The sequence below is a fragment of the Carcharodon carcharias genome, chromosome 24 (genome assembly GCF_017639515.1).
Source record: "Carcharodon carcharias isolate sCarCar2 chromosome 24, sCarCar2.pri, whole genome shotgun sequence".
NCBI lineage: Eukaryota > Metazoa > Chordata > Chondrichthyes > Lamniformes > Lamnidae > Carcharodon > Carcharodon carcharias.
In genome coordinates, this window is record NC_054490.1 from 26043548 (window position 1) to 26052277 (window position 8730).

The following is an 8730-nucleotide window of genomic DNA, read 5'->3' on the forward strand; positions in this document are numbered from 1 at the left end:
CGCACTCATCAGAGTGATGAAACAAGATTTTAGTTAGTGGCAAAAAAAAAGTCAAATGAAGTATCATGTGGGAATGTGCTTTTTTTCCCACTTTGGTAGGAAGAATAGGACTACAGCATATAATGTGCATGTAGGTAGAATGCTGATTGCTATATAGAGAGGAATCTGTGTGTTCTCGTATATTAATCAGACAAGGTAGGTATGCAGTCTCAGCAACGGATTTGGATGGCAAATATAATGCCTGTGTTTCTCCTGAAGCCCATCGAATAAAAAAAAGGAAAAGCTTTTTGTAGCCTTACAGGTCTTTTTTTTTAGACCGGGCCTGGAGGACTAGGGAGCTTTGATCTTCTTACTTGAAAAAGTACATCATAGTACCCTTAAAGCATTTGGCAGAATGTTCATTCAACCAAATACTGGAATGAAAATGTTTTCTAATGGGGTAAGATTTAGAAGGCTGGGTCTCACCACATTGAAAACAAGAACAATGAGGGGATTTCTTATTGCAAACTGTAAGATCCTGAGGAGAGTGCACGTGCAGTCTTGTAGTTGGGGACAACGATCATACAATAGGATTTTTTTCCATTAAACATGAAGATAATCAAATGCATTTTTCCGTCTCTCTATTTTAAGTATGTGGAATTATCTTTCCCGGAGGGTAATTAAGGCTGGGTCACTGATAGTTTGATAAGGGAATTTGTCTGTTATTTCCATTTAGAACAAATGAGACATGTTCATGAGAGGCAGGCAGGAAATGATTTATGGCCGCCATCAGGTCAACTAAGAACTTACCAAAAGGTGCAGCAGGTTTGAAGTGCCGAATTACCTACTGCAGCTTTAAATTCAGGTTTAACGAGCACTTGTCAAAAAATATAAATCCGATAAAATAAACAGATACCATCGGGATTGAGCTCAAGGGTTGGGCAGAAGCGTTGGAACGGAAGGGGACTTATCAGTATGACTTGGAATTCATTCAGGTTATCAATGTTTGCATAATAAGAGAAGACGTTACTTTCTGCAGTTAAAAATGGTCCATGCAAACCAAATACTGGATTGAAATAAAAACGCTTGCTTCTGGGTTGTATTTGCAAAATGTTGTTTTAAATCATGAAAAGATCTTGGAGCTTCTATCTGAAAAAAATGATGAAAATAATTACGAAAATGTTGAGGCCATTTTTCCATGGCATGTCGATGCCGAAGGTAAAATCATTGTCAAATAAATGCATACGGTCACAGTGGCCGAATCATACCATATCCAATGCTTGTGCTTAATATCCTATGCGCCGGGTTTTAACGTGTATGCTTTCCTTTAGAGATCTCTACCTTCATAAACCCTCTGTAGTCCATGCTTAATTCAATTTTGCTGATGTGTGGGGCCGTGCCTGATTACATTTCTTTAAAACATTAAGTTTTTCTTTAATTTGTTCAATTATTACTGGATATTTTTTCTTATGATACACACTTCATGATATTCTATCTACTGAAATCGATGTAAACAAAACCTGAATGCTCTGGACAGTGCAAAAGGTTTGAAACTTGATAACATTTCGGCAAAATACTGAATACTCCTGTTCCAAAATTAGCCACGCCACTTGACACGCTGTTTCAATACATTTTTTCGACTGGCACTTAACCGCAAGTATGCAAACTATCGCAGGTATTTCATGACTACTGAAATCAGGGCAAATCTAATCCAGATAATTAGGGCCCCATCAGTCTACTCTAGTGCATTAGCAAAGTGAATGGAGCTGTCCTCAACATATTAAGGAGCGCTATTTCACCATTGAAGTGCTCAATGGCTCAATCAGCTCCTAAGCGCATTGCAACCTTGGACCAAGCAGGAAACCTGTGAAGTGCAAGTGATTGCCCCTGACATCAGGGCAGCATTTTACAGATCTTTGTATAAAGAAGCCGTACCATGCTGAAGTCAACACGAATGAGGGTGAGCATTAGGCACTGGATGGAGTCATAGATAATACAAACTAAATGGACAATACTGCTGGAAGCCAATCGCATCAGTGCCGGGATATGTCCAGGCAAGTACCTGAGGATATGTTCCTGGAACAACTATCGTAAATGCACTTCATCAATGACCTTTGCACCATAATGATGACAGAAATGAAATGTTTGCAGATGTTTGCACGATGATCATCACCACTTGAGATTCCTCAAAAACTGAAACAATGACCATCCATGTGCTTGTACAGTAAATATGCTGAGTTTCATAAATATAAAATTATGCACGAGGCAGCTCCAAACATTAGAGTATCTAACCATTTCCCTTTGACATTCCATGGCATTACCCCTGCTTAATCCCAAACTATCAGCTTCCTGGGGGTTACCCTTGAGCAGAAGCTGAACTGGCCAGCCAGGAAAATACTGTAGCAACAAAAGCAGATCAGAAGCTTGGAATTTATGCGGAGAGCAACTAACCTTCAGATTCCACAACGTCTCTCCAATATCGACAAGGCACATATCACACATGTGATATAATGCATTTCACTTCGCAGTATGAGTGCAACTCTGAGAAAGCTCAAGAAAATAGACACCAGCCTGATTGGTGCCCGCTTGAAAGGCATCCCATCCATCAAATTCGTATGCACTTCCTCCAACAGCGATGCATATTGGCAGCAGTGTTTCAAATATACATGATGCACTGTAGCAACACACAGAAGGCTCCGTGGACAGCAGCTTCTAAATGTGCCATTCAAGTCAGACGCTCTTTGTATATTCAAATTATGTAGCTTTACCTTAAATAACACTGAGGCAAAATTCTGAAACTGCCTTCATAACAGCAAAGTGTCTGTTCCTACCGCTCAGACTGCGGAGGTGTAAGAGGGTAGAAAACCGTCACGGTCTCAAGGACTATTCGGGCTAGCTAACAGTGCGTGGCCTAGGCACTGACAAGATTAGAAGTCGTGATTTGGAGACAATAATGCTGAATCTTTTTTATTACTCTTTTAACGAAACATGACAGTCGGTGGCGAGACCATAATTAATATTGCCCATTCCTAATTGTCCTGGAAATGTGATGTTTTCCTGCCTGCTTAAAAGACTGCCATCCTTGAGAATAATGTACAGTCACAGAGTTGTTAGGGAGGAAAATTCAGGATTTTGAACCAGCTAAAGTGAGGGGACCATTACAGAATGCCAAATGAGGAGAGGATTGCTTGGTGGGGAACTTGAAGTGGTGTTGTACCCCTTATTCCGCTGCCCTAGTCCTTCTAAATAGCAAGGTTCGCATTTTTGGAGGGTGCTGATTGAGGAGTCTATTTGAATTTCTGCAGTGAACATTGCAGATAGTAAACACTGCTGCAAGGCGTTATGGTGCTGAAAATTGTGGAATAATCAGTGATCATTCAGGCTTCTGACCTTTTGATTGATGAAGCAGCTGAAGATATTTGGGCCAAGGATGCTAAACCGAGGGGCTCTTGCAATGATGTCCAGGGATTGATATAACTGACCTTCAATAACCAAAACACCACGCTTTGTTTTGGATATGTTTCTTGTCAGTGTAGGGATTTCCCAATAATTCCCATTAACTCCAATTTTGCTTGGAAACCTTGATGCTACGTTCAGTCAAATGCGGTATTTATAAGTAAATTAGACACTCACACCTAACAACTTGACTTATGTTATTTTATCCATGTCTCGACTAGGGCTGAGAAAAATGTCAGGAGCGGAATTTACCTGGAAGAAACCAAGCTGAGCGTCAGTGAACAGTTATTAGTGAGCAAGTGCCACTTGATAGGACTGTCGATTACCCCTTACATCCTTTAATAGAGATCGAAATTTGTCTCATTGAGCCATAAATGCCCGGGTTGATTTTGTCCTCTTTTCTCTATTCAGGACATACCCGGGTACTTTTCCAGATTACCGGGTAAATTCCATTGTTGTAGCTTTGCTGCAACAACTTGGCTAATTGCTGTGGTTCAGGTAGGGTGTAAATCTTTAGAACTGATGCTCAAAGGTTGTCAGTTCCGTGAGCCTTTGTGCAGCATTCAATGCATTCTTAACGATGGAGTGTATTTTCAATGACTGTTTGTTCATCACTCCCACCAGCACTGTCATGGCCAGAAGTATCTCCGACAGGTAGGTAAGTGAAAATGTGGTCAACTACGTTTTTCCTATTTTTTTTTTCCTGAACGCCTACCAAAGGCAGTAGCAATGTCGCCTGGATTTGTTTAGTTCAATCAGGGGCCTTGTGACGTATCCAGTTTTGAGGATGGACATTGATACGTTGTGCCGAGACTACATCCTGTAACCTTTCCACTCTATGTTCTTTCTGAAAATGATGGTCAATTTGGAACTGTATTGATTCATAAACTGAGTTGGGAAGTTGAGAGGTAATTATCTGGGGGTTTCATTTCGCGACGTCGACCTCATGACATAAGATTTCATGGAGTCCACATTCGATGTTGAGAACTATCGTGGCCACCCTCTCCCTACTGTAAACCACTGTGCAGCCATATTTGGTGAGGCAGTCCTGTCTCTGGGATCTGTAATAAACAGAGATAGTGATGGCGGTTTCTGGGGCAATGCTTGTAAGCAATGACAAAATACCTGTGACCATTTCAGATTGTTGTTTGAATAATGTGGAGGCAAACTTTGCAGAGTTTGGCACAAACCCACACATTTTCCTGTGATTTAGCAATGGCTTAATGCTTATTTCAATAACGTCTATTTGCCTTTGTCTTCTGTCTTTTGTTTACTTATGTCCATAGGCTTTGTGCAAATGTTATTTTCTGCACCACATTTTCAAGGTTGGATTTCCGTTTCACAATGTCGATCTCTTGAAAAGAATACATGGGAGAAGTTCAACTCTATTATTGTTTTATTTTGTTTAACGTGCATTGTGAATTTGCTCTTCAATTGAACATGTAAATGTTGCGAAAGTATATAGTAGCTGAAGAGCATCTCGTGATTCCAAGACATTAAATCCAACCTTGAACTTCACATCAGCGTTTGGAAAAAAAGGATGATAATTATTTTGATTTAAATGTAAATATATGAATTATATAAGTGGATGAGAGCTGATTGAAATGTGTCCCTTGCTGGACAGCTTTTGCAAGTCCGACAAAGTAGGACAGAGGTCAAATTAGCGATTAGCCTCGTAGCTGGAATATCAGGTATAATTATCCTTTGTTATTGATGACGTAGTAAAAAGTAAAAAAGGGGAGAAACTCATCCGCCAATTCTCCATTAAATAATGATAGAGATTTTAAAATATTGCGATATTAGCGGCAATAATTCTGATCCATCTTCTTTAAACCTTCATTCCTTTCGTTATGAAACAATAGCTGAAATGATTGTTTTTAATGCATTTTATTCCGTCAGTACTCCTTTGTTCTTTAGTTAGTTGGACTCCGAGCAACTTCACCTCACTGCAAATCAGTCGTCTTGTAAAATGTATTTACACTTTCAATAAAGTATCGCCATTTAAATGCAGGTTATTGTTGATTGGGTTAATTTCCAAATGTCTGTCAATTACCCCTGCACGGCTTCCTGTTTGCTACATCCATGTTAGTATATAAATCAAGTCCATTCAGTTGATAAAATGTGCGAGGTTTGGACAAAGTCTCCTTTTTCATTAAGCCATTATTAATCATTGTTTTCAAAAGTTATATTACTAGACTTTTCTTTCAATGGTTTTCGATTTATTATTGTCCAAAATGATTTAATGATTACCCGCGCATCATTTCGACTGAAATTTAAGTATTGTTTTCAAACTTCAAAGAAGAAGGTGAATAAAAAAAAGAATTGCATTTATTTTTTTTTTTTTATTTAGTAGCACCTTGGACAAATTAAATTCAAGACTTTATTTTTTTTTTTTTGTTGAGCAGCTTTCGATAATTCTAAGGCATTTCACGAATATGGCCTCCAAGAGCACGCTTTGGAAAGATTCACTTCTGGGGCGTGTGATTTCTAAAAATTCAAACCAGGCTGATCTATGAAATCGATACTCTCGCAGTAACCTTGAGTGTGGGCTGTTTTGAAATCTAGCTCGTGTAAATATTAATACTTACTTTCAAGTAATTAACAGTTCCTCACTGAGATGATCTTACTTCTTATCATTTGGGGACAGGAAGATCAAAGTTGGTCAGCATAAATTTGTTAATGGAATTATAGCTCTTCCCTTGTTGTTCTTGATTAGAGGATATACAACTGTCAACAACATTGCTGTGAGTCTGGAGTGAAATTCCTTCTTTCAAAACCATTAATGAATTAGCAGGGTTTCAAGAGCAATCGACAATAGTTTCATGGTCATCATCAGACTTGTAAACTTTAGATTTGTTTTAATTGTACTCAAATTTCAGCATCTTCCTTGGGAGTTTAGAACGCACCTCAGAAGAGCATTGCAATGGGTCTCTACTATACTACTCCAGCAACATTGTAACTATGCCACGTCCTGCCCATATCTTTCTTCTTTTCTTAAGGAGGAAACAATGTGTATCCATGAGATTAGATCATTTGCTTACGTCACTACTGATTTTAGTAAGGATGTGTTATGTCCAGAAGATAATAGGCGCTACTGAGATCCGAGACAAAACAGCAAGATTTCTGCAGATAATTTCCGGGGGGAAGGCAACAAATGGCAATAAGCAGTTGTTGTTGCGCTGATTAGAATGGCTTTCCACAGTAATTGGTGATAATGCAGTCGCTTTTGTGGTACATATTGATTATTGCATATGAATATTGGAAATATGATTAAGAATATTTAAAGTGATGCAATAATAGCGAGAACATTGATATTGAAGCACAAAATTACCGACTGAAATAATTCATCGCTGAACTAGGCAGGTCGAAGGAATAGTGCCAAGTGCAGTTCAAGGCTGGGAGGAATGAGTTGATACATTTTGAGAAGGTTACCGAAGAATGATAATTCAAAAAAATAAAAATGACAGGATACGGAGAATTGCAGACAAAGATAGCAGCCAATATTCACAGATTCAGTAAAGTTGACTTGACAGATGGGGATCTGAATTCTTATGGACTGCTGGAATTTAATTGATGAGGCATAGAAAATCTGAAGTGAAAGTTTACGCTGGAACTCATTAAATTAATTGTTAGGCTAAAGCCTGTAGTTCTCACTGCAGAATAGGTAAAATATGACTCCACTTAACAGAGTACAGAAATGAACTACCTGGCGATTACCTAGGCTGCAAAACATTATTCAATACGACTGATTTGATAGTGCTTGTTTCGATAGAGAGGGTAAGTGCATACCTGACTAAGGTTCATACAACTATAAAATGACCAGACATTATGCACGGGAATGCCGTACAGCAGTTTGAGGAGAGTGCATTAATTCAGTGGTAGGGACAAGAAATGGTACGAGATGCATATTTGCTTCCACTAAAAGTGTGATGGACATCTGCAACTTGCAACTTAAAAGACCGGTGAAAGCAAAAATCCTCAAAACATTTTACAAATCTGTATGCGCACTTCCCATGCCCTTCATTATCAGACTATGGACAAAAATTTCAAAAGCGGAATTACGCTGGATGGCCGCTTCTCGAACAAAGGCTATCCTAATAACATTCTGTGCTTTTTGAAAGATATATTCCTATGTCTCTCTGGCTCAGCTCATGTTGATCATTTCTGCTCAGTTGCCTGGAAATATATTTGCGTTTAACTCAAAATTTTCTGTACAGTCTTCATCACATCACCTCTCTCAAATCTTGTGCAAATTCTCCCGTTGGTGTTGTTTCAAAACAGAGTTGTGTTGGTTAAGACGACAGACACATTTTTCTGGTTTGTTTTATTGAACTGCGCCCTTTTGCCTCAGCATCCCGACCCCCACCCCCACCCCCCCAACATACATTTCACAAATGAAATTCACTCAAACGTTTTAATTGCTTTATCCCTTTCCTTAACCCTGCCTTAAACATAAGTTTTGCTATAACACTTACCTTAGTGCACTCTTGGTTTCAGAGCCAATAATTTGTGTTCTTATTGCCAATTGCATTTTGACAGAAAATTCAGCTCTTCTTATTTCACATTGGGTGGCAAGCCAAACTGATGTGCAGCTGGGCAGGTTTACCCTATGGGACTGCCCAAAAGTTGAAAACGCAATTGAAGCATGCTTGGAGAATGTCTGCAAATCGCCCTTAGATGCAGAAGTGTTTAGCCCAACTGAACAAGAGGTATATTTTGTTTATCCTGTAATTGTAGAGTCCTAAACGTCTCAAAACACTCTTCATTTTAACTGAATAAAAACCCACATTCCGATAAATTGTCGCTCCCACCATTTGTCTAACTTTACTATTGACCTTCAATTAGGCCGTCGCCAAAATAAACAGCCACTAAGACCTTGCTCTGCGAAAAAGATTTTTTTCAAGGAATAAATTAAATAGTGTAAGAGTACAATTTGTTCGCTGGCAATGAGCTATTCATTGAAACCTACTTGACACAACTATATACAACATTTTTTTCATCCAAGGCAACATGGTATTCGGTCTGAACTGAGCACCCTGGCTGCTGAGTGTGCACTTTCAGTTCCATGCATAATCCCCCAGATCGTGAGCAATGCTTGGAAAAAATCAATTAATGGTAAGATGCACACAAAACAAAATCGGACTCGAAACGTTAGCTATCTTTCTTTCTCCACAGCTCCAGTGAAGGCTCTGAGTTTTCCCAGCACTTACTGTTTTTATTACTGTCAATGTGACACTGCAGGTTGCTGGTAGGTTAAAACCCCTCGCCTCCGCAATCACCAGCAATTTGTCAATT